Genomic DNA, 24,939 nt, shown 5'->3' with positions numbered 1-24,939 from the left:
TCTTTGCTGTGGGTTATACAACGACGTTAGGGATGATCTTTACTGTGGGTTATACAACGACGTTAGGGATGATCTTTACTGTGGGTTATACAACAACGTTAGGGATGATCTTTTTGGTCAGCTGTCCAGCCAAAATGAAAACTTTTAACGGTCTTGATGTAAATAATAAATTGTGAATTTGTATCGTTATTAATAATGTCAATGCCTGCGCCAAAGCCTGCCACTGTATCCTCCAACTGAGACGATGCTTCTTTATAAGGGCCTGTGTCACGTTCTGACCTTAGTTCCTTTATTATGTCTTTCTGTTAGTTTGGTCAGGGCGTGAGTTGGGGGTGGGTAGTCTATGTTCTTTTTTCTATGTTGTATTTCTGTGTTTGGCCTGGTATGGTTCTCAATCAGAGGCAGCTGTCGTTGTCTCTGATTGAGAATCATACTTAGGTAGCCTGTTTTTCCCATTTTGGTTGTGGGTGATTGTTTTCCGTTCTGTGTCTGCACCAGCCAGAACTGTTTCGGTCGTTCTCTTTGTTATTTTTGTTATTCCCGTGTTCATGTAATAAATATGGACACACACCACGCTGCACCTTGGTCCTCTCCTTCCAACAGCCGTTACAGCCTGATTGTAATTGTATTCACTGTACTTTGTTTAGTTTTTGTTTATACAATGACCTCTGTAAATTATTGGGATTGTGAAGCAGCTTTTTATTATTTTAGCTCTTTAATGCAGCACTTTGGATATGAAATTATACAATGACTATAAGGTTAAAGCACAGACTGACAGATTTAATTTGAGGCTATTTTCATCCATATTGGTTGAAACCTTTAGAAATTCCAGCACTTGTTGTACATAGTCCCCCATTTTGGTGGACCAAAACTATTGGGACAAATAGTAGTCAAAAAAGTTGAGTATTTGGTCCCATATTCCTACCACTCAATAATTACATCAAGCTTGTGAATCTACAGGTTTGTTGGATGAATTTGCTGTTTCATTTGGTTGTGTTTCAGATTATTTTGTGCCAAATATAAATATAAATAATGTAATGTCATTTTGGAGTCACTCTAAAGGTATAAAACGGTTCACCCTAAAGGTATTAAAAAAAACTCAAATAAAGCTAACAGTCTCCACGTTAACCTCATAGTCATTGTATAACTTTAAATCCAAAGTGTTGGAGTACAGAGCCAAAAGAATGAAAAACTCATCTTCACGGTCTCACTAATTACAGAAGGCACAGTATGTGTATAGATGATGCCTGTACCATGTTTGACTGTTTGTTTTTAGTGTCTCAAAACTCAAATTGAGTGGTCCATAATGTGGTTGTTGTTTTTTGTAGTATTGTATCGTTGTCTATTCCTACCATTTCCCTGTGAATTGGCAATGAGCTCCACCATGTGACATGCCCACGACTAACAAAACCCATCAGTACCCACCGTGATGCTCACTTTAGAGCCTTTCTCCTTCTTCCTTCTCCTTCACTTCCTTTTCATTTCTTTTTGGCCCCGGTACACGGTGAGTCACACTGTTCTCTGCAGAGGGAAGAGGCTTGGAGAGGCTTGACGTTTGACATGATAACGTCTCTCTGTGTGTGATCCAGGATTTGGGAACCAGCGGTGCGGTCTTCAGAATGCCTCTGTATTTTAACAACCTCTCTCTCAAAGAGCTTAATTGAGCCCTGTGGTGTGTCCACGCGCTCATAAGACAGAAGTAACTTAGAGATCCGTCGCGGGCAGAATGAGCAGAGGAAAGAGGAGAGTGTCACGCCTTGGTCATTGTATTTTGTGTTTTCGTTATATATTTGGTCAGGCCAGGGTGTAACATGGGTTTATATATTGTATTTTCGTATTTGGGTTTGTAGTATTTGGGATTGCGGCTGAGTAGGGGAGTTGTATAGGCTTGGCTGCCTGAGGCGGTTCTCAATCAGAGTCAGGTGATTCTCGTTGTCTCTGATTGGGAACCGTATTTAGGTAGCCTGGGTTTCGCTTTGTATTTCGTGGGTGATTGTTCCTGTCTCTGTGTAGTTTCACCAGATAGGCTGTAATTAGGTTTCACGTTCCGTTTGTTGTTTTGTATTTTGTATAGTTATTTCATGTGTCACTTTTTCCATTAAAGTCATGAGTAACCACCACTCTGCATTTCGGTCCGACTCTCTTTCGACAAACGAAGAACGACGTTACAGAGAGGACTTCAAATGAGGTTATCCTTTCATTTCCGCCTGCTAGATTGGATGGTTTGTGTGTATGGATAGCAGGATCTATATGGATGTCTCGCAGCTGGAGTCAGAGAGCACAGAGCGAGGATGCCGTTAGCCATAACCCCGATGAGAGCTATATGATTATTTGCTAACACTTTACTTGACACTCAGCGTCATAAGACTTTATGACACGGCCATAACCATGTCATAATATGTCATCGCGGCCAACATAACTTGTCATAACCTGTCACAATATGGTCATAACACTGTCATGGCACATATATATTTAGACCTGACATATATTGCGTTATTTTATGGTTGGTCATGACACCTACATAAGAGTGTCGAAACCCACATAAGCTACCACACAGGTCAAACCATCCATGCACCTACCCCAATACTCTGTTGCTGATGACTGGGATGAATTCAGGAGCAGGACAAGACACCCTCTTTTTGACTGATGACTGACATATGGGCATGTAGGTGACAGGCCTATCTGGCTTACATGATTATGATGGTCATAATGCTTCTTGACAGTGTCATAATGTGCATTTTCTTAGTCCAAGTAAAGTGACACATGATGGTCATAATGCTTTAAAAAAACAGGACTGTAAAGAATTCATTACAACAACAGCAAAGGACCTAAGAAACAAACTTTCAAACAAAAGGAAACATTTTGGCAGGATTTAAAAAAATATATAAATGTGACTATTATGTAGGTTTAGACTATTATGTAGGTGTCATAACCAGCCATAATGACAGTGTTATGACCATATTATGACAGGTCATGACCAGTTATGTCAGCTATTATGACATGGTTATGATGGGTGTCAGGTAAAGTGTTTTGTTATTCAGCAATTTCTTTAGGAAGAATTGTATGTTGCATGAAAGACACCCTGCTCCCTCTTTTGCACCAAAGTGAGATACGTATTAACATCAGCATTTTCAAAGACTGTTTACTTTGCAAAGGAAGTGGACATGTGTATGTTCCAAGAAATGGGATGAAGTGGTAGTCTTTACCACGGGAAGCAGATAAAACAAAATATTACAGATTGTGCAGGTGTATGCAGACAAACCGACAGACCTGCCCCAGGGTTGCATGGACGGAGAGATGCCGCAATGGACAGAAAGAAGCAGCAAACTGCCAGTAGGGCATGGCCCATTGCAATTACTGTCAGCTGAGTTGAAACCTCCAGAGAACTGACTACTCCTCTGGGACTAGCTGTCTGGGCTGCCATGCCAACCCAGTCACTGCACTTCCTAAGGCCCAAGGGAGGTGGGCCTGTCAGGAGGATAGGAACCAAAATGTCTGACTGATTGCTCATTGTGGTGTTTGAATTTGGACCCCTGGCATTCTCAGGTGTCCTCTGTCATCTCAAAAGGAAACATTGGATGAATGGAAACGCTTATATTTGGGGTTCTGATGGGGTGAGAGTGTTGAACTAAGCTCACGAGGCATTCATTAGTTATATTCAGCAAGAATCAATGGCTAAATATCATTCATTTATCTGTCCAACAATGGATGTAATAACTGCAGGTTGCTCCTTTAACGTCAGTGATGGGACTTGGATGTACATAATTACTATCAATATTTCCCTTTCATATCTCATTTTCCAGTGGCATCATGTTTTAGTATTCAAGGCCATAGTCAGTCAGTCATTCAGAATACAGATGAACACAGTGCTGTTATCTCAAGCAGCCACTTTCAATCAGACGTGCTCCAACATAAATGAAGCTTCAAGCCCTGTTCTCTCCCAAGCCCGTTCATGGCTCAGTGATAACCATGGACTAGAGTTAATTGTAGATTAATATTTACTATGTGAGACAAAGTGCAGTGTCTGAGTGTTTGAGGGTGTGACCTAGATCGCTGTCTTAGGAAGCGGTGACACATGCACAGATGAGCAGATTCAACCAACGTCCAACATGATTCGTCTGCCATGTTGTTCAACCAAACATGCACGATTTGATGAAAGAAGGGTTTTCCCCGTCGTCGTAGGCGATAAGAGATTTCTGACAGGGGGAGGTTAATGTAGCGGAAAAGTCGAAAATACTGTATAATTGCACCCGTGAGTTCCTGGATCAGATTACTCCCTGCCTCGTTGGAAAGAGGAGGCTTTAGATGGGACAGGAGATCAATCAATATCCAGGATGAAGAGTTAATGTAATCATACATAATCCATCATGGAATAGACAATGCAGTCCTTCCTATCTGATTGGATGTTAAGTCATTGTTACTGTGCTACTCTTCAATCTCTTAGGCAGCACAGTCAGCTACAGTACAGTCAGCTTGCTATCCATCTGATATGAGGGTATAAATAGACTGCCTCCCACATCTCATAGCCATCTGTTTCTTCATTGGTTTGGTCATTGACCTGATTGTTCATGGTCAGGTATACAGTACATTAATGCTGTTATTCAGGCTGGATTATTTTGATCTGATTTATCCAAACATTCTGAGTCTGACCCACAGTTTGACCCCAGTGGATTGCATTCCAAGGCCACAGTGCATCATCTAGATTAATATTTCTATTCTATATCAGACTGGGGCTTGTAATTTTGCCCTCTCCAGTTTTTACTGATCTCCCCAAGCCTCGACTGTACATTTCAGTCATTTAGCAGATGCTCTAAACTAGACGATTTACACTACAGTAACGAGTCCCGCATGGGAATCAAATCCACAACCCTGGGAACTTGTTTGTCGGCCCTGAATTGAAACCATAATTGGTTAAAGAAAACTGTGATAAATAAAATGTATACCAGTTTCATTAAAGGACCAAAGAATTGACAGCTGTGTTGTATAGATGGCAAAATTGTTGGGAAGAGATTTTTGACGTACCGATTCCATGGCACACGGTTAATGAACTGATACGGAAAACGACGCCGGAGTCAAAAGTTTGAATTTTTACATTAAAAATATTATACATTTTTTTTCCTTTCCAGCTCTGCAGATTTTGCTGCGAAGAGACAGAATCAATAGATCAGTTGCTACTGTCGATATGTAGCTTGTTTTTGGTCTCAGGTCCAGGAATGGCTGAATAATTGCAAAATTTACCTGTAGCTAACTCTGCAGATAGCACAACCGGGTGAACTGAAAAGTCATAGTCAATCAATCAATAATATAATAATACTTTTATCAAAAAAAAAATTCAATTTACAATCTGTAGAAATGATGAGAATAGAGAGGTTCAGAACATTTGTGAAACATCATAACACACTTAAAAAATATATGGCAAATAGAAATCCAATGTGGATGGTGATAAAGCTAAGCGTTGTTGTTCACTAGTTTACTCCAATTAGGGGGGGTGATATGGTTAGAAAGTAATAAAGGAAAATATATTATAATATATAATATAATAATAAATGCCATTTAGCAGACGCTTTTATCCAAAGCGACTTACAGTCATGTGTGCATACATTCTACGTATGGGTGGTCCCGGGGATCGAACCCACTACCCTGGCGTTACAAGCGCCATGCTCCAACAACTGAGCTACAGAAGGAAAAAGATGTGTGTGTGTGTGTGTATATATATGTTTATATGTATGTATGTTGAGTACCAGTCAAAAGTTTGGACACACCTACTCATTCCAGGGTTTTTCTTTATTTTTACTATATTCTACATTGTAGAATAATAGTGAAGACATCAAAACTATTAAATAACACATATGGAATCATGTAGAAACCAAAAAAGTGTTCAACAACATATGTTATATTTGAGATTCTTCAAAGTAGCCACCCTTTGCCTTGATGACAGCTTTGCACACTTTTGGCATTCTCTCAACCAGCTTCATGAGGTAGACACCTGGAATGCATTTCAATTGACAGGTGTACCTTGTTAAACATTAATTTGTGCCATTTCTTTCCTTCTTAATGCGTTTGAGCCAGTCAGTTGTGTTGTGACAAGGTAGGGGGGGTATACAGAAGAAAGCCCTATTTGGTAAAACACCAAGTCTGTATTATGGCAAGAACAGCTCAATAAGCAAAGAGAAATGACAGTCCATCATTACTCAGACATGAATGTTCGTCAATGTGGAAACATTCAAGAACTTTGAAAGTTTCTTCAAGTGTCGTCTCAAAAACCATCAAGCACTATGATGAAACTGGCTCTCATGAGGACCTCCACAGGAATGGAAGACCCAGAGTTACCTCTGCTGCAGAAGATAAGTTCGAGTTAGCGTTACCAGCCTCGGAAATCACAGCCCAAATAAATGCTTCACAGAGTTCAAGTAACAGACACATCTCAACATCAACTGTTCAGAGGATACTGCGTGAATCAGGCCTTCATGGTCGAATTGCTGCAAAGAAACCACTACTAAAGGACAACAATAAGAAGACGAGACTTGCTTGGGCCAAGAAACACAAGTAATGAACATTAGACCAGTGGAAATGTGTCCTTTAGTAGTTGGAGACTGGAGTCCAAATGTAAGATTTTTGGTTCCAACAGCCGTGTCTTTGAGAGACGCAGTGTAGGTGAACGGATGATCTCCGCATGTGTGGTTCCCACCGTGAAGCATGGAGGAGAAGGTGTGATGGTGTGGGGGTGCTTTGCTGGTGACACTGTCTGTGATTTATTTAGAATTCAAGGCACACTTAACCAGCATGACTAACATTCTGTAGTGATACACCATCCCGTCTGGTTTGTGCTTTATGGGACTATCATTTGTTTTTCAACAGGACAATGACCCAACACACCTCCAGGCTGTATAAGGTCTATTTTACCAAGAAGTACAGCTTTCCAGGTGAAGATGGTTGAGAGAATGCCAAGAGTGTGCAAAGTTGTCATCAAGGCAAAGGGTGGTTACATTGAAGATTCTAAAATATGAAATATATTTTGATATGTTTCTTTTTAGTGTTATTTAATAGGTTTGATGTCTTCACTATTATTCTACAATGTAGAAAATAGTAAAAATAAAGAAAAACTCTAGAATGAGTAGGTGTCCAAACTTTTGACTGGTACTGTATGTATGCGTATTTGTATGTATTTATGTGTGTATGTACAGTGCCCTCCACTTATATTGGCACCCTTGGTAAATATGAGCAAAATGGGCTGTCAAAAAAATGTCTTTGCTGTTTATCCTCTTGGTCTTTCATTAAAAATATTCACAAAAAAATCTAACCTTTAATTGAAGTAAAATGATTGAAAAAAATAAATGTGAAGTAAATTAAATAAATATTTTTCTCCAAAACATGTTTGCCACAATTATTGGCACCCCTAGAAATTCTTAAGAGTAAAATCTAACTGAAGTACATTCCCATTCATATTTTAAGTTAACCTGAGTGATTAGGAATCCTTAAGTGTTAAGCCATGACTTCCTGTTTCACTGGGGTATAAATATGAGATGCGACAGGCCAAGTTCCCATCGTGATCCATCACTATGGAAAGATCTGAGAATGATGTGCGACAAAAGGTTGTTGAACTGCACAAATCAGGAAATGGGTATGAGAAAATAGCTCAACGGTTGAAAATGCCCATTTCCACTATCGGGGCAATAATTAAGAAGTTTAAAGCAACTGGAGATGTTAACAATTGGCCAGGAAGAGGACGTGTGTCTATATGATCCCACGCACAGTGAAGAGGATGGTTAGATTGGCCAAAACATCTCCAAGGATCACAGATGGAGAATTGCAGACGTTAGTTGGGTGTTGGGGTCAGAAAGTCTCCAAAACTACGATTAGACGACGCCTACATAACCACAAGTTGTTTGGGATGGTTGCCATAAAAAGCCTTTGCTGTCATCAAACAACAAACTCAAGCGCCTACAGTTTGCCAAATGTTACTGGAACTTTCAATGGGACCGGATTCTATGGTCAGATGAGGACGAAATAGAGCTTTTTGGAAACAAACACCAGAGGTGGGTTTGGCATAGACAGAAACATATCCATGCAGAAAATGACCACATCCTCATTGTGAAGTATGGTGGTGGATCTTTGTTTTGGGCCTGTTTTATTTCCAAAGGACCTGGAGAACTTGTTAGGATACATGGTATCATGGACTCTAACAAGTACCAGCAGATATTAAATCAAAACCTGACTGCCTCTGCCAGGAAGTTTAAACTGGGCCGTGGTTGGATCTTCCAGCAGGACAATGATCCAAAGCACACCTCAAATCAGCACACATTGTTCACTGACCACAGAACCAAGGTTTTGCCATGCCATCTCAGTCCCCTGACCTAAACCCCATAGAAAACCTGTGGGATGAGCTGAAGAGGAGAGTCCACAAGCGTGGAACTCTGAATCTGAAGGATCTGGAGAGATTCTGTATAGAGGAATGGTCTCAGATTCCTAGCCATGTGTTCTCCAACCTCATTACTCATTATAGGAGATGTTATCTTGGCATAGGGAGGTTGCACACAGTATTGAATGAAGGGGTGCCAATAATTGTGAATAATTAGAAAAATATTTGTTTTATGTTAAGAATTATTTTACTTTAATTAACGGTTAGATTACCAAGAGGATAAACAATAACATTTATTTTACAGCCTGTTTTGCTCATATTTACCAAGGGTGCCACTATTAGTTGAGGGCACTGTATATATATATATAATTTAAAACAAATAATTACCCCAAAAATATGTGGGGGATTGTAAGTGATACAGACAATTACATTGATTGAAGCTACAATCTAACTGCAATATTAAAGCTGATCCACCCCCCCAAAATAATATTTTAACAAATACTATAAAAAACACCCTACCCTGTCGTTGCAAATAGCATGCTCTACCAACTAAGATACATGGGACCCCACTGTGCTGTGTGTGTGTGTGTGTGTGTGTGTGTGTGTGTGTGTGTGTGTGTGTGTGTGTGTGTGTGTGTGTGTGTGTGTGTGTGTGTGTGTGTGTGTGTGTGTGTGTGTGTGTGTGTGTGTGTGTGTGTGTGTGTGTGTGTAGGACAGAAGTCAGACGCCTCCACTGCTGGACTACTAGTAATTGTGTCCTGCATCGGTTTGTCTCTCCTGTTTCCTCGGGTTGCAAATCCATCCATCCCTCCCTCCCCACCCCTCTCTCTTCCCCCCACTGGCTGGCTGGCTGGCTGGCTGGACTGACTGACTGACTGACTGACTGACTGACGACCTGGTCCAGAGAGAGACAGGGAGCTGAATGATATCAGAGACAGAGCAGGCTGCTGGATCAATGTCTCAGCCACAAGCCCAGTCCTAATCAATACATAGCACTGAGGGCCTAATGCTACCGGCCCCTACTCTACTAACGATTAGGGTCCAAATCCCCCACACCCCAGGGTTGGGTTAAAAGACACATTTCAGTTGAATGCATTCAGTTATGCAAATGACTAGGTATCCCCCCATAGAGAATCAGTGTGCGTACACACACACGTACGCACCCAGCTTACACATGCACACACACCCGCACACACTTGTCTACCCCTCTTACTTTCTCTATCCTTTCATAGGCCTAATGAGGAAGCTCATTATAGCCAAACAAGAGCTGGCCACTCTAAATATACAATTAGACCTGGGGTCCCTTTCAGCTGACTCCAGAACTGCTGGCTGAATATCTTATCGATCTCCTGACTCCAGCTGTTGATCTAACTTGTGTACCTGTGTCATTAATATAGAGTCCTCACAACAGGCTCTAGTGCCCTTGGAGTTCATCAGGGTAACTGTTGTTGTGTTCTCATGTTTGTCAAGGTTCATGAATATCTTGTCTGAATACCAATCATGACAAACTGAGAGAATGGACTGAGATAGACTTTTCCCCATCTCTAGATGATGGTATGTCTCATGCTCCTTCTTCTCCTTTTCACTGTCTCTCCCTCCCTCCTTTCTCACTATATCTCCTCCCAGCCTAATCTTCCTCCCACCACACAGCACGCCCCCTCTCCGCCATCTCTGTACCCTGGCATCTGAGTCAATACTCTGACCCCTGAACCGGAGGTAAATCTGGGTGCAACACCATACACGACATGTGTCTGATACCCTGTGACATCTTTATATGATGATCAGTTTTAACCGCTTCATAGATGTTGTGTAAGACCTGATCAGAATTGAATCACCAGTTCTGAAATAGGTGTACAGTATGAAGATGAGCCTATAGCATGTTAATGTGTGTGTATGGTATACAAGAAGAGAGGAATATCAGAATCAAAATCATGCATGCTGATGATTCAATACTTTCAGTTCAGGAGAGTGTTTGTTTTATGAACTACGTAGGTGTGATCATGCGTCTTCATGCATATGTATGTGTGTGTGGGAGTACTTTAAATCTACTTACCTTGTTTGTGTGTGTGTGTGCGCGTGTGTGCGCGTGTGTGCGCGTGTGTGTGTGTGCGTGCGTGCGTATGTTTTTGTATGAGCCGCCCTGGCATAGCCGTGTTAGTGGTTCTAGCTGAGGCTTTCTTTGCAAATGAAGTTTCCCTCACTAATATAATTAATTAGGGTACTTATCTGGCCAGACAAAAGGCATTTGGAGTGAATTAGAATGCAGCATCTTGGTCCAGACAGGGAAATGAATCACTGTTATCAGGCAGCCAAAAACCCAGAGCTACCAACCACACAGCTCCTCATATCTGATCAATTAGCAGGCCTCTGTGTCCTCTATATATGCTGCTCCAGAGCAACATAATGATCGCATCCTCAACATTTACACGATTGCATAGACCTGTTTGTAACCGTAAAGTAATTGCATGGTAACCATGTTTGATGACTTGTTAACCATAATTGAACCATTCCACAGCACACTGACAGAGAAAGTATTGAAATCATGAGGCAACCAAACCCAGCATCTTGTAAAGATATCAATGTAAGGCAAATGTGTTTCCCTATGAGGCAACCAAACCCAGTATCTTGTAAAAATGTCAATGTAAGGCAAATGTGTTTTCCTGTGAGCTAATCGTGATTGGGAGATGATGGTGGTGTACCTAGTTAATGTACTTCAAACACACATCTAGGGGCGGCAGGGTAGCCTAGTGGTTAGAGCGTTGGACTAGTAACCGAAAGGTTGCAAGTTCAAATCCCCGAGCTGACAAGGTACAAAATCTGTCGTTCTGCCCCTGAACAGGCAGTTAACCCACTGTTCCTAGGCCGTCATTGAAAATAAGAATATGTTCTTAACTGACTTGCCTAGTAAAATAAAGGTTAAATTTTTTTTTTAAAGCACCGAGAAGGCTGTCCTAGTCAACTGAACAGTGCAGGAAGAAACCAGGTTAAACGGTGGTATCAGTACAAGTACTTCCCCATCCCACCTGGTGGAGGTGAAGCAAACCCTCCTAAACCCTCCGGGGTGATCCTCCTGGCTTTGAGAAGCTATACCCTAAGGGAGAAGAAGACCTACACGTCTATCTCCAGCCGACACTTGCTGTATTTCCCAGAATTCTCACTAAATGACTTTCTCTGCCTCTGTGAATGAAAGGAAAGGATACATTTAGAGTTTGAATATATAATTAAGCAGTAAGTCCCGATGGGATGTGCTATATGGCCAATATACCACGGCTAAGGGCTGCTCTTAGGATACAACCTGTAGCCGTGGTATATTGGTCATGTACCACAAACTCCAGAGGTGCCTTATTGCTATTATAAACAGGTTACCAATGTAAATTGAACAGGTAACAAGTAGCTTTGCTTCATACCTGTGGTATATTGTCTCATATAACATGGCTTTCAGCCAATCAGCATCCAGGGCTCGAACAACCCAGTTTGTAATATATCACATAAAATGAAGCAGGGGCTTCTGACAGAGTGAAGAAGCTTCTCTTTAGAGCTCTGCTCTGTCAGTCAGTCAGTTAGGAGAGAGAGGGAGAGGTATAGGAGGAGGTGAATCTACAGATGAGGAGAATGGAGATAGAGATAGGAGGAGGACGATCTACAGCTGAGGAGAATGGAGAGAGAGATAGGAGGAGGAGGATCTACAGATGAGGAGAGAGAGAGAGAGAGAGAGAGAGAGAGAGAGAGAGAGAGAGAGAGAGAGAGAGAGAGAGAGAGAGAGAGAGAGAGAGAGAGAGAGAGAGAGAGAGAGAGAGAGATAGGAAGAGGTGAATCTACAGATGAGGAGAATGGAGAGAGAGATAGGAGGAGGTGAATCTACAGATGAGAATGGGGAGAGAGATAGGAGGAAGTGGATCTACAGATGAGAAGGGGGAGAGAGATAGGAGGAGGTAGAGCTACAGATGAGAAGGGGGAGAGAGATAGGAGGAGGAGGATCTACATATGAGAATGGAGAGAGAGATAGGAGGTGAATCTCCAGATGATAATGGAGAGAGAGCAGCTTGCACTACTTTATTTCAATACATTTTTTTCTCCCCAATTGGTAGTTATAGTATTGGCCCATTTCTGCAATTTCTTCTTGACACACTGCTCGCTTAACCTGGAAGCCAGCCGCACCAATGTGTAGGAGGAAACACCGTACAACTGCCGACGAAGTCAGCATGCATGGACCCGGCCCACCACAAGGAGTCTCTAGAACAAGGTCTTCCCGGCTGGCCAAACCCTCCCCTAACCAGACCGACGCTGAGCCAATTGTGCACTGCCTCATGGGTCTCCTGGTCGCGGCCGGCTGCGACACAGCCTGGTATTGAACCCGGGTCTGTAGTGACACCTCAAGCACTGCTGCACTTCTACGTTCCCTAATCTATAATTCTGCCATCCACCTCTGTGTAGGCTAATCTATAATTCTGCAATCCACCTCTGTGTAGGCTAATCTATAATTCTGCCATCCACCTCTGTGTAGGCTAATCTAAAATTCTGCCATCCACCTCTGTGTAGGCTAATCTATTATTCTGCCATCCACCTCTGTGTAGGCTAATCTATAATTCTGCCATCCACCTCTGTGTAGGCTAATCTATAATTCTGCCATCCACCTCTGTGTAGGCTAATCTATAATTCTGCCATCCACCTCTGTGTAGGCTAATCTATAATTCTGCCATCCACCTCTGTGTAGGCTAATCTTATTCTGCCATCCACCTCTGTGAAGGCTAATCTATAATTCTGCCATCCACCTCTGTGTAGGCTAATCTATTATTCTGCCATCCACCTCTGTGTAGGCTAATCTATAATTCTGCCATCCACCTCTGTGTAGGCTAATCTATAATTCTGCCATCCACCTCTGTGTAGGCTAATCTATAATTCTGCCATCCACCTCTGTGTAGGCTAATCTATAATTCTGCCATCCATCTCTGTGTAGGCTAATCTATAATTCTGCCATCCACCTCTGTGTAGGCTAATCTATAATTCTGCCATCCACCTCTGTGAAGGCTAATCTATAATTCTGCCATCCACCTCTGTGTAGGCTAATCTATAATTCTGCCATCCATCTCTGTGTAGGCTAATCTATAATTCTGCCATCTACCTCCGTGTAGGCTAATCTATAATTCTGCCATCCACCTCTGCGAAGGCTAATCTATAATTCTGCCATCCACCTCTGTGTAGGCTAATCTTATTCTGCCATCCACCTCTGTGTAGGCTAATCTTATTCTGCCATCCACCTCTGTGTAGGCTAATCTATAATTCTGCCATCCACCTCTGTGTAGGCTAATCTATAATTCTGCCATCCACCTCTGTGTAGGCTAATCTAAAATTCTGCCATCCACCTCTGTGTAGGCTAATCTATAATTCTGCAATCCACCTCTGTGTAGGCTAATCTAAAATTCTGCCATCCACCTCTGTGTAGGCTAATCTATAATTCTGCCATCCACCTCTGTGTAGGCTAATCTTATTCTGCCATCCACCTCTGTGTAGGCTAATCTTATTCTGCAGTGCACTTCACACACCCTCTCTCAAACGTAGTGCCACTGTCTCAAAGACACAATGCGTCAAAGCCTGGAAGTAATACAGAGTTAATACGATTAGTGATAGATGATGACTAACGTTGTTGTTTGCTCCTTTATTTTGTTTCTGTGTTGACGTCTGCATCGTCTTGATTTGACAGTAATTCAGCCATGCTGCACTCAGATGCCGGTTTTGCTTATTTTTTGTACTTTGTGTGATTTCGACTCATCACAACTCATCCAAGTCAGCCAGTCATGTGGATTGAAAAGTCGTATACAGTGGCAAGAAAAAGTATGTGAACCCTTTGGAATTACCTGGATTTCTGCATAAATTGGTCATCAAATTTGATCTGATCTGATCTTCATCTAAGTCACAATAGACAGACATAGTGTGCTTAAACTAATAACACACAAATGATAGCATTTTTCTTGTCTATATTGATGTATTAAATGATGTATTTAAACATTCACAGTGTAGGTTGGAAAAAGTATGTGAACTCAGAGGCTAATCACTTCTCCAAAAGCGAGTCAGCTAACCTGGATTCCAATCAATGAGGTGAGATTGGAGATGTTGGTTAGAGCTGCCTTGCCCTATAAAAACACTCACAAAAATTGAGTTTGCTATTCACAAGAAGCATCGACTCGAACAGATCTCAGAAGATCACAAATTGTTGACTTGCATAAAGCTGGAAAGGGCTACAAAAGTATCTCTTAAAGCCTTGATGTTCATCAGTCCATGGTAAGACAAATTGTCTATACACGGAGAAAGTTCAGCACTGTTGCTACTCTCCCTAGGAGTGGCTGTCCTGCAAAGATGACTGCAAGAGCACAGTGCAGAATGCTCAATGAGTTTAAGAAGAATCCCAGAGTGTCAGCTAAAGATTTATAGAAATCTCTGGAAAATGCTATCTCTTTTGACGAGTCTATGACATGTAAAACACTAAACAAGAATGGTGTTCATGGGAAGACACCACAGAAGAAGCCACTGCTGTTCAAAGAAACATTGCTGCACATCTAAAGTTTGCAAAAGTGCACCTGGATGCTACTGGCAAAATATTCTGTGGACAGATGAAACTACAGGAACACAATACTATGTGTCTTCGAAAAAAGGCATTGCACACCAACATCAAAACCTCATCCCAACTGTAAAGTATGGTGGAGGGAGCAAAATGGTTTGGGGCGGCTTTGCTGCCTCAGGGCCTGGATGGAAAAATAAATTCCCAAATTTATCAAGACATTTTGCAGGATAATGTTAGGCTATCTGCCCACCAATTGAAGCTTGACAGAAGTTGTGAGTGCAACAGGACAAAGACCCAAAACACAGAAGTAAATCAACAACAGAATGGCTTCAACAGAAGGAGGATCTACAGATGAGGAGAATGGATCCTCCTCCTATCTCTCTCTCCATTCTCCTCATCTGTAGATCCACCTCCTCATATCTCTCTCTCCATTCTCCTCATTCTGTAGATCCACCTCCTCCTATCTCTCTCTCCATTCTCCTCATCTGTAGATCCACCTCCTCCTATCTCGCTCTCCATTCTCCTCATCTGTAGATCCACCTCCTCCTATCTCGCTCTCCATTCTCCTCATCTGTAGATCCACCTCCTCCTATCTCTCTCTCCATTCTCCTCATCTGTAGATCCACCTCCTCCTATCTCTCTCTCCATTCTCCTCATCTGTAGATCCACCTCCTCCTATCTCTCTCTCCATTCTCCTCATCTGTAGATCCACCTCCTCCTATCTCGCTCTCCATTCTCCTCATCTGTAGATCCACCTCCTCCTATCTCTCTCTGTAGATCACCTCCTCATATCTCTCTCCATTCTCCTCATCTGTAGATCACCTCCATTCTCCTCATCTGTAGATCCACCTCCTCCTATCTCTCTCTCCATTCTCCTCATCTGTAGATCCACCTCCTCCTATCTCGCTCTCCATTCTCCTCTTCTGTAGATCCTCCTCCTATCTCGCTCTCCATTCTCCTCATCTGTAGATCCACCTCCTCCTATCTCGCTCTCCATTCTCCTCTTCTGTAGATCCTCCTCCTATCTCGCTCTCCATTCTCCTCATCTGTAGATCCACCTCCTCCTATCTCTCTCTCCATTCTCCTCATCTGTAGATCCACCTCCTCATATCTCTCTCTCCATTCTCCTCATCTGTAGATCCACCTCCTCATATCTCTCTCTCCATTCTCCTCAGCTTCAACAGAAGAAAATACGCCTTCTGGAGTGGCCCGACCTCAACCCGATTCCTGACTTCAACCCGATTTGAGATGCTGGGGCATTACCTCAAGAGCAGTTCACACCAAACATCCCAAGAATATTTCTGAACTGAGGAAGAGGAATGTCCAAAATTCCTCCTGACCGTTGTGCAGGTCTGATCTGCAACTACAGAAAAAGTTTGGTTGAGGTTATTGCTGCCAAAGGAGGGTCAACCAGTTCTTAAATCCAAGGGTTCACATACTTTTTCCACCCTGCACTGTGAATGTTTAATGACATGAAAATGTATAATCGTTAGTGTGTTATTAGTTTAAGCAGACTGTGTTTGTCTATTGTTGTGACCTAGATGAAGATCAGATCAAAATCTATGACAAATTTATGCAGAAATCCAGGTTTTTCCAAAGAGTTAACATACTTTTTCTTGCCACTGTATGTTTACCCTCAACTCATAGAAAGAGGCCTAAGAGGCACGGACCACACTATTCAGATCATAGACTTGTTTGTTCATTTGGGGTTTGTTGTGTCTTTCGGTTTCTATATGTAATGGAGGAAGTCAGTGGAGTGGATGGAGGCGCGCCGGGTGATTCACAGAGACATCGGGTCTAATCTAAAAGGGAAATTACATCAAGTTCTTGTTTGTTTGGGCCTCTTTTTCTGCATCTAAGGTTAGGTTAATGTAATGTTCTGATATGGAGATAGGGCAGGCTGTCATCTATGACTCAGTGTCTGTTGACAAACACGCACACTCACACACCCATGCATGAACACACAGAACATGCATGAACACACAGTCATACACACACACACTCACAGACACACACTCTGCATACACGCGCACACACACATACAGACACACACACTTGTCGCTTTATCTATACATGCACTCTGTCAAACACACACAAACACACATAAATATCCCACCTCTGTGCATTTATAATATAATATGCTACCTAGAGGCGACAGTGATGTATGTAAGAGCTGTGTCCTCGTGGCTCCTTCCACTTGCCGTTGTCCCAACCGGTTTCCACTGGTTACCACCTGCCTGCGGATGGGATGCGGGGGCGAGAGGTTCGCCTGGCTGCAGCCGGAGCCCTCCTCAGACAAATGCCAGCCGATGTGGCCTGACAAGCTCACCTCAGACCTCTGCCCAGGGATCAGGGTCACAGGGTGACAGGGCACAACCCCGACCTCTCAGCGTGGATCAGCAACTCAGCACCTTTTCCTCCCTCCCTTTCTTCCCCAGACATCCTTGCATTAAGTTCTTCTCCTTTCTCACAAGGTCTGATGTGGTTTTGTTGCTGTTGTCCAGGAGAATGTGTTGGCAGAAATGTATCTGAATGAATGATGCTAAAAGTGGCTAGCTAGTGAGAGTTATTTATGATGTGCTGCTGTTTCCCGTTGTCATCCCTAGTTTGGAGAACATTGCCCAACATCAGCTCTTACATGCTGATTTCACATTATCTACTGTTTCATTCTCACGTCATGGTTCTTCATGCTCAGCCAATGGGGCTAGTCAATACTTGAAGGTCATTGCTGCCAGGGAGAGACAATGAGGTCCCTTTTCTGCCGACTTTCCATTTTCAGTAAATGTACATGTTAAGCCCCAACCAGCCCAATGTCACTCCAAAGCCACAGAGCACGGCTTGTCCGCTGGCTGGCTGGATGGTTGCTGATGATGCATGAAGCAGATGTCTGTTCCAGCCATGGTCACATGGTCGTAATATGTGCATAGTGAGTGTACTACTGGGACATACTGGAGCAAATGAACAACATGGCTGACTACTGATGGGCTACTGGAGCTAGCAATAAGGCACAGATAAACCATAGAGGAATAGTGTACATGCAAATGAACTGCTGTGTTGATAATGAGGCCTATAAGATTTACACTATACTGTACACCAGGAATGTGAGATAGTCCTATGCACTCTCCCTACTGTGCACAAGACTCTTAATAATCTGAAGTGATATAAGGTAATATGTTGATTAAAATGGCATGCTGCCTGCTCTGCTGTGTGTGTGTGTGTGTGTGAGAGCCGCCAGCGCACACACATGGAGAGAGAGATGAAGTAGCAGCATCACTCCTAGACTCTGACTGTGTAACTTATCGCTGTGTGAGCAGCTGGGAGGCAACAGGAGAGGGGATCTGAGCTTCTCAGTAATGCTCTGTAGTTATCAGACAGGGGGAGAGATATTTTCCCCACCGTCGGTGAAGATTCCCCCGGGCATAGCTATCTTGGTTGGCCCAGCATATGGAAACTGAGACCAGGGAAGCCCAGTTGTTACTCGTTAGATGATAGGGTTCATAATTGCAATAGTGTATATCCATATGTTTTTGTATTGGTCTCAATATTTCTCTCCTTGTTAATTATCCATCCTTACTATCCATCTGCCTACTATGTATGTCAGGACCCGGTTACGAACCTGGGTCTCCGGAGTGAGAAACAGTCACTAAACCAACTGAGCCAAATCATGACAATGTATTCTTCCACTGTCTGTTATCAACTATCTCTCTGCCTATATAAATACTGGGCAATTCATGCTATTCACACAAACATGCCTCCCTTCCCTGTGTGTTCACAGGCATAAAGTTAGGTAAATCACACCATTTCCAAATACCACTGGCTGCTTACAGGGGTGAGCCATGTTTCCATCACACAAACAAGCATGCCATTTATCACATGCTCTCTAGTAACACTGTTCTATATCAGTTTCCCTCTGCAATCCCAGAATGCCTAGGTAGGAAGCAGAGTCTGTCAGATGGGACATATTCAGTCATGACACCCCATGCAGAGAGGCCAGGCCTGGGAGGGACAGATAGACAGAAATGCTGAGTCATACACAAGGACAGACACAAAGACAGACAGCCCAGACAAAGACAGTCCTCCAGCTGTTTGGGTGTTCTTTCTCTGGACTCTGACCCATACTGATGATGTGCTTGATTTCTGCTGAAGCGTCCTTTTAGCATATGCTGTGATATGGCCTCCATGTGTCTGTTTTTGAATAGCAGCATGTAGGTTAACCCCTTTGAGGACCCACTATGAATGTATAGGATGCAGTGTTGCTATATGGCCAGTCTCTATGGGTGTGAGAGCGCTAGAAGAATCCTAAAGTAGTAATAACAGAGGCTCTGAAGAAGGGGACTCTAATTAGCAGGGCTTTGCACTCTGCAGTACTCTCATAAAGAGACCGGGCTCTTCCTGAGGAAATGGCTCATTCTGACCCACTGACGGAATGGGGCTCCTGGCTAGGCTAACAGGCTGAACACTCCCAGCCATCATGCCTCCGCCACTCTGGCTCTTCTCCCTCTGGTCTGCACAGAGCACAGATATAACCCCACTGCAGTCTAAGGGCAGGCATCAGACTACCACAGTGTGTGCATGTGCATACTGTCACAATGTGATGTGTGTGTGTGTGTGTGTGTGTGTGTGTGTGTGTGTGTGTGTGTGTGTGTGTGTGTGTGTGTGTGTGTGTGTGTGTGTGTGTGTGTGTGTGTGTGTGTGTGTGTGTGTGTGTGTGTGTGTGTGTGTGTGTGTGTGTGTGTGTGTGTGTGTGTGTGTGTGTGTGTGTGTGTGTGTGTGTGTCATCCGCATACCTCCCTCCAGGGCCATTGCTCTGTGGTAGTGGAGAGGAGCACAGATAGAGGCTGTTTGTGTGTTGGGGCGGTGGTCAGTAGCAGTAACACCTAGCATCACCAAGGGGCTCCCCTCTGTACAGATGAAAGATGTCATTTGTCTCTTTCTCTAGCCTCCCTCTACCCCTTCTCCTCTCCTAAGGTTTGGGCTTTCCAGGGGTTGCTGCCGTGACAGGCCGTTAAACAGTCACAAATGGCTGCCATGTTCTAGCCTGAGTTCTACGGCTGAAGCTCTACAGCTTAGGCCCCGCAGACACACATTCATGTCCATTAGACTACTGGCTGAATGATGTGGTGTTCCACTCTAAAGTCCTGACTCCACAGCAGGCACAGGGGTGCAGCTGAATCTGACCTCCCAACCACTTAGCCCCTCCATCAGGTGAGGGGCGAGGGGGGCGAGCGTTTGTGTGCGCCGCCCGGCATGCCGTCCATTAAATATAGATGACAAGTACACTGAGAGGCGCCACCTGTGGAGGCAGGAAACGCCCTGTAAACACAGAGAGCTCTATTCTGTTTGAACAAATCAAAGTGATCAAGCATTCCTCAAAGGAAGTGGAACTGCTCACAACCCCGTTTACACACGTGTATCTCATCCATGGAATGGGCGAATTGGAAGGGTTAAGTGTCTGGGGTGTGGTAGTGGTGGAGGAGAGGCACTGGTCCTAGACAACCTGTCAGATCTGTGTGCAATCCTACCCGTTGGTCCTATTTGCCCTATCAGGTACAGTGGTATTACACAACACAATTTAACTGTGCTTTGGTGTCCTTAGTGAACCTAGCCTCTTGAAGCATTATATTCCAGCCATATCAGTTCACTAACTAAATGCCTTTCTCCAAATCCTTCCCGTCAGACTATTGCTTGTGGACAAAGCTTAACAACAGACATGGTCAAATACAGTCAGAGTGATACATTTCGGGAGGGAAGGGGAAAAGAGAGGGGGACAGACAATGCGATATAACCTCCACATTGCAATCTTGGCTGTGCGGTTTTGCTCATTGGAACAGGAACTCACTGCAGACAGAAAGGCAGTAACAGCAATGCTATCTAAACCATTACTCAAAAACAGCCCTTTGACCACAGAGTGGGAAAGGACAGAGTCTTTGTGGGGGAAGTTAGTGAGCAGCTGCAGAGGAGACAAAGGCATATTCCTCAAGCAAACACCTCATTTCACCTGGAGAGATAGGAAAATCAATTCATAATGGAAAAGAGTGGCACTAAAGTTGCCAATTGTCAGATTCTCTGACGAAACAGATAGCAGAGAAAAAAAATCGCAAAACGGTAGGCTACTTTTTTGGGATGTGTAACATAGCCTAGTTTGCAATGCTCTCACAATCATTCTTTAATTAAGAGGAGGAGGACTAATGACAATGTGAGAGGATTGTGTGTATATATTTAGCCTTGCCTATAGCTACTGTGAGTGTAAACTACACTAACCAGATGCTTGGTAGGCCACAGAGGATAATAGTTAATTATCCTTTCTAGGGCAGGCGTTCCGCCAGCGGAACCCCTCGACAACATTCCGCTGAAAAGGCAGCACGCAAAATTCAAAAATATGTTTTTGAAATATGTAACTTTCACACATTAACAACTCCAATACAGCAAATGAAAGATAAACATCTTGTCTACCCATCGTGTTCGATTTCAAAAAGGCTTTAAAAAGCGAAAGCACAACATATGATTATGTTAGGTCAGAGCCAAGTCCAAAAAACACACAGCCATTTTTCCAGCCAAAGATAGGAGTCACAAAAAGCAGAAATATAGATAAAATTAATCACTAACCTTTGATGATCTTCATCAGATGACACTCATAGGACATCATGTTACACAATACATGTATGTTTTGTTCGATAATGTGCATATTTATATCCAGAAATCTCAGTTTACATTGGCACGTTACGTGGAGTAATGTTTTGATTTCAAAACATACGGTGATTTTGCAGAAATACTCATAATAAACATTGATAAAAGATACAACTGTTATTCACAGAATTAAAGATAGACTTCTCCTTAATGCAACCACTGTGTCAGATTTTTTTAAAAACTTTACGGAAAAAGCATAATCTGAGAACGGCGCTCAGAGCCCAATCCAGCCAGAGAAATATCCGCCATTTTGGAGTCAACAGAAGTTAGAAATAACACCATAAATATTCACTTACCTTTGATGATCTTCATCAGAAGGCACTCCCAGGAATCCCAGTTCGAGAATAAATGACTGATTTGTTCCATAAAGTTCCATAAAGTCCATAATTTATGTCCAAATAGCCACTTGTTGTTAACGTGTTCAGCCCAGTAATCCATCTTAATGAGGCGCAGGCACTTCATCCAGACAAAAACTGGAAAAGTTCCGTTACAGTCCTTTAGAAACATGTCAAACGATGTATGGAATCAATCTTTAGGATGTTTTTAACATAAAACATCAATAATGTTCCAACTGGAGAATTCCTATGTCTGAAGAAAAGCACTGGAACGAGAGCTAACTCTGTCGGGAGTGCGCGTCACGAGCCTGAGACACTCTGCCAGACCACTGACTCAAACAGGTCTCATGAGCCCCTACTTTATAGTAGAATCCTCATTCAAGTTTCTAAAGACGGTTGACATCTAGTGGAAGCCGTAGGAAGTGCAACTCTATCCATATCCCACTCTGTATTCGGTAGGCCAAGCTTTGAAAAACTATAAACCTCAGATTTCCCACTTCCATGTTGGATCTTTCTCAGGTTCTGTTATACTCACAGACATAATTCAAACAGTTTTAGAAACTTCAGAGTGTTTTCTATCAAATCATAATAATAATATGCATATATTATCATCTGGGACAGAGTAGGATCTAATTCACCCTGGGCACGCTATTCATCCAAAAGTGAAAATGCTGCCCCCTATCCCAAAAGAGAGAGATACTATTTGTATCCCTTTAGAGCACATACAGATTCTGGTTAGATTAATGCAGTGGCTCTACTGTACCGTAGGGAGCATGCTGGATGGTTTATGTACAGGACGTTCAGACGTTTCCAATACTAAACCCAAACCAGCACTCCATAGCTACTCTCATGACCTCACCATTATCCCCATCCATATCCTCATTGCTATTCTGATGTCAGCAACTGGTCACATTCTATAGAAAGCGCCATATTAATATTTGAGAATTCTATGGAACTACTTGCGCAAATTGGAGAAGCGAGAGGCACGTTTCACATGGTTTCCCATAGCCGATAATTGTGTTTTTTTGGTACTCCTTCAAAGTACTTCATATGAGCTTTTATCGGGAGCACGTGGGTGTATTATCTTTACAAAGCCACTCTTCTTGGCTCTTTAATAAAGTGGCTTATGGGTTGGAGAATTGGTACAGAGGGAAAATGGCCTCATGAATGAATTAGTCCTCTGCAACAGATTACTGCGGCAATAAAATAGCGTGTTCCTCATCTCGACAGCTCAAAATCCCTATATCACATTCATAGCCACTGCTCCATTTTCCTGTGTGAGATTAAACGCTGTGTTGTGTTTTCTTTAATCCCCCCCCAGACACAGACACAGAGAGAGAAAGAGAGAGATGGGTCTCTGCAACCCTGTCACCTTTCCTGCACCGCAGTACTCTCATTGCCTAGGCTAAAGCACTAAACCAGAGACTAAAGTTTACCAAGATGTGCCTCAGCTGCATGTACAATACATGACCCTCCGTCAATCCAAAAGGTTCTTCCTAATTCAGGTCCACCTACACAAATTACTATAAGATTTCTGTTCCCCTCCTGGTTCCCCTATACAGTATCTAAAACATCCCCAAACTACGTTCGGGTCCAACTCTTATCTACAGTATTTAGCTTGCAAATAATGATCAGATGCCTGATTTTACAGCTTCCTAAAGCTCCTGCCTTTACAACCACCCGGGGAAAGAAAGCTAAGGTTGACAACTACAGTACCTACCATAAGTGCCTGAGTATAAAAAGCAATCTGCAGCGCGAGCAACAGCAACATCAGTGGAGCTGAATGGGCAGACATAAATGTCATGCAGGTAAAAGAGGACCCAAAAGCGACTTAACAGAAACAGAGTTTATTAAAGTCCAAAACGGAATAACAGAATTCCTCTAGACTTGTAGAGGGGAAACAACTGGAGAAGCGGCCACAGACTGCAGGTCGCTAGGCGCAGGCCGTAGTCGACTGAGACACCTGCTCACACGCAGCATCTGATGAAGGCACAAAACACGACAGGACAGGGTGATACACAATCACGGCAAAAACACGACAGGACAGGGCGAAACGCAATCACGGCATGGTGAATACAATACAAGGAACCGACGGAACAGGAACGGATCACAAAGGAATAAATAGGGACTCTAATCAGGGGAAAGGATCGGGAACAGGTGTGGGAAGACTAAATGATGATTAGGGGAATAGGAACAGCTGGGAGCAGGAACGGAACGACAGAGAGAAGAGAGAGCGAGAGAGTGAGAGAGGGAGGGGGAGAGAGAGGGATAGAACCAAACAAGACCAGCAGAGGGAAACGAATAGCATGGGGAGCACAGGGACAAGACATGACAATAAATGACAAACATGACAGTACCCCCACTCACCGAGCGCCTCCTGGCGCACTCGAAGAGGAATCCTGGCGGCAACGGAGGAAATCATCGATGAGCGAACGGTCCAGCACGTCCCGAGACGGAACCCAACTCCTCTCCTCAGGACCGTAACCCTCCCAATCCACTTATTGGTGACCCCGTCCCCGAACGCATGTCCATAATCTTATGTACCTTGTAAATAGGTGCGCTCTCGACAAGGACGGGAGGGGGAGGGAAGACGAACGGGGTGCGAAGAAAGGGCTTAACACAGGAGACATGGAAGACAGGATGGACGCGATGAAGATGTCGCGGAAGAAGCAGTCGCACAGCGACGACCTGGGAGACACGGAACGGACCAATGAACCGCGGAGTCAACTTACGAGAAGCTGTCGTAAGAGGAAGGTTGCGAGTGGAAAGCCACACTCTCTGGCCGCAACAATACCTTGGACTCTTAATCCTGCGTTTATTGGCGGCTCTCACCGTCTGTGCCCTGTAACGGCAAAGTGCAGACCTCACCCTCCTCCAGGTGCGCTCACAACGTTGGACAAACGCTTGAGCGGAGGGAACGCTGGACTCGGCAAGCTGGGATGAGAACAGAGGAGGCTGGTAACCCAGACTACTCTGAAACGGAGATAACCCGGTAGCAG

General features: G+C 43.4%; 1 protein-coding gene across 11 annotated transcripts in view; it reads left to right on the top strand.

Moving 5' to 3' along the window:
- LOC124048888 (guanine nucleotide exchange factor VAV2-like) overlaps positions 1-24,939 on the top strand; it is a 254,430-nt gene that overhangs the window by 107,560 nt on the left and 121,931 nt on the right. The window lies entirely within an intron of this gene.

This window comes from Oncorhynchus gorbuscha, linkage group LG11, assembly GCF_021184085.1.
Source record: "Oncorhynchus gorbuscha isolate QuinsamMale2020 ecotype Even-year linkage group LG11, OgorEven_v1.0, whole genome shotgun sequence".
Classification (NCBI taxonomy): Eukaryota; Metazoa; Chordata; class Actinopteri; order Salmoniformes; family Salmonidae; genus Oncorhynchus; species Oncorhynchus gorbuscha.
The sequence above is the reverse complement of the archived record's forward strand: the minus strand, read 5'-3'. Positions and strand labels throughout refer to the sequence as shown.